Here is a 2,595-nt window from a genome sequence, read left to right on the forward strand (position 1 = left end):
TATTAGTTAAGATAAACACAAACTCATCCTCCTTATTCAGATCCTCATTCTACTACAACTAAATATCCCCACACCTCAGACATTGACTACAGCTTACTGTGCAAGATAATCAAAGGAAAAAGAAAAAAAAAAAGATGTGTCAGACACAAAAAGTTTAGCTTCAAATCCATGAGGGTGTTTAATTCTCATCGACTGGATGGATATTTATAGTCTAATTATCAAACGTGCAATTAGCTCTCCTTCTGGAGAGAGAACAGAACAGGGGATTACATGCAGTAGTGCTGAGATATTAGAAGAGGATGTGTGCTACACAATCCAGCTTTTTATTTAAAGGAAAATCATGATAATAGTACACAACTCAGATCTGTCCTACTGTTATGCTCAAGGGCAGAGAAGAAAACCACTGGTGGACAAAGAGCAGTGGTGAAGGTGTGAATTGCACACAGGTCACCTGCCCAAATCAACATGTGTCTATGGAAGAAAATTCAGCTGGAATCAAAACTATACTAACATCTTGTCTTTGTTAAACTATATACGATTTTAGTGCCATTTTGAAAAGGAGCTTCATTATTTAAAAAGATGGGGTTCAATAAGCACATAAAATAGTCAGCAACTGGTAATTCCATCTAAAGCCTATAGAATTTAAACCCACAACAGAACAGAATAAAGAAACAAAAAAAATATAGCGAAATCCCAGCTTTTCATATTTTTTCACTTTTAATAAATGAAGCTTCACTGAGCAGTTCTGAGTTTGCTTTTGTGTTTTTTGAGGGATTGGAGGGGTTTTTTTTTGTTTTCTTTTTTTGGGGGGGTTCGTTTTTGTTTTATTTGTTTGTTTTTAATTTATGTTTCTTGTTTTGGGTTTTGTTTGATTGTTTTTATTTGCTTGGTTAGTTTTTCAGTTGCTGGAAAAATACTTTAAGTTTTGAGTTCTATTGAAAAACTCAAAGGAGGCAAATCCCGTTCTCCTTAAACACACTATGTTTAAAAAGGCTAGGAAAAAAAAAATGACCTTTCTTCATGTGAAATTGTCAGTGTTATTGTCTTACTGCCTCCTACATTATCTTACACCCCAAGGAAGTAACACCACTTCTGCATCCTGGAAAATGAAATATGATACCACCTTTTTTTTTTTTCTTCTAAAATAATGTCCACCTAAAATGTAAAATGGGATTTTACAGGGTTTTTTTAAGTCTTAGGGAAAACTGACTGCTAATATTAAAGTGGTAAAAGTAAATTTTAAAATACACTCAAATACAGATTAAATAGTTTTTACAATCAGCATTTTAAATTGGTGGCATTAAGCATAGCAGATACCTGCTGATAGTTACATTTACAAACAGATTTGCAAATCATAGCATTATTCAGCATCTTGGACTACATGATGTCTCAGGAATGTCAGGGGCATGTTTTCAGCAAAGCATCTAATTGCACAGTTACACGTGTATTTAAGTACCACTGAGCTCTGTGAAAATGAATTAAGGTTTGAACACATACTTATGTTTAAACACAGTGTTAAGCACAGTCCTGAACTAGGCTCTTTAACATTTCTATTTTCCAAACAATCACTCTAGAGTATTTAAGGATGTTCTTTCATATTTCACAGGTGGGTAGCTAAATAAAATTGACCTTTTTTTTTTTTCTTCAGGCTGTTTTAAGTTGTTTTTATAAGAAGAGTTTTATATGCACTTCACTGAGCAAGTTCAGCAAGCTCAGCTCTGACACATGCAGTGTGTAAACCAGGTGCTCTTATTTGCCCACTTGGGAGCCCCTGGTGGTCTAGTGGTTAAGGACGCGGCACTGCCAACGCCGAGGTCCGGGTTCGATTCCCGGTTGGGGCCACTCCCCGGGCAGATGGAGCTCGTTAGCCCTGTAAGGCAATCCATCTACGTCCTGAGGACCTCGCTGCCACCGTCCAAGCTCGCTTGGCCCCAGCAGATGAACCTCAGGATTAAAGGGTGGGCTCAGTTCCGCGCACACTGTGTCTCACCTAAAAAATCCAATGCGCAGGCTGGAAGGTGTAAAGACCTTCCCCGGTTCTTCGTTTGCGAAGACTGGCCTTTATTTGCCCGCTTACCATGAATGCATGATTCATTAAGAAGTTGGATTGCCCATCACCGCCTCACATGCAGTAAATGTTACAGTGCAAGTAAACTGAAGGTTTTCAGTCAGTCTCTCACTAAACCTTGTTCACTGTGTGGTTCTCAGTTATCACACAACCATCAAGTTGGGAAGGCACCTCTGGAGATCATTTAGTGTAGCTCAGTCATGGTCTATGAGAGCGGCTTGTCCAGGACGAATTTACAGCGTTTCTGAGGCAAACAGTTCCAAAGTCCCTCTAACTTTACATTAAAAAGACTTTTCCTTATGTTCATATGGGATTTCTTGGGTTTCAATTAGTGCCAATGGACTCTTCTTCTCTCACCAGGCAACACTGAGAAGAACCTGGCTCTTTCTTCTTGACTCCCCCAATACAGTATTCATACACACTGCTAAGGTCACCCTGAGCCTTTTCTTCTCCAGGCTGAGCAACCCCAGCTCTCCCAGCATCTCTGAATGACAGATAGCCCAGTCCCTTAATCATCTCTGTAGCCT

The 2,595-nt window shown here is 39.1% G+C and overlaps 1 non-coding gene across 1 annotated transcript; it reads left to right on the top strand.

Annotated features, from left to right (window-relative positions):
- The first annotated feature begins 1,768 nt into the window (after positions 1 to 1,768).
- TRNAG-GCC lies at positions 1,769 to 1,841 on the top strand. The gene has a single exon. It is a non-coding gene; the product is annotated as a tRNA-Gly (tRNA).
- Positions 1,842 to 2,595: the final 754 nt, after the last annotated feature.

Source organism: Empidonax traillii, unplaced genomic scaffold (genome assembly GCF_003031625.1).
Source record: "Empidonax traillii isolate 1590-97213 ecotype Southwest subspecies unplaced genomic scaffold, ASM303162v1 scaffold131:size1687323, whole genome shotgun sequence".
Lineage (NCBI taxonomy): Eukaryota > Metazoa > Chordata > Aves > Passeriformes > Tyrannidae > Empidonax > Empidonax traillii.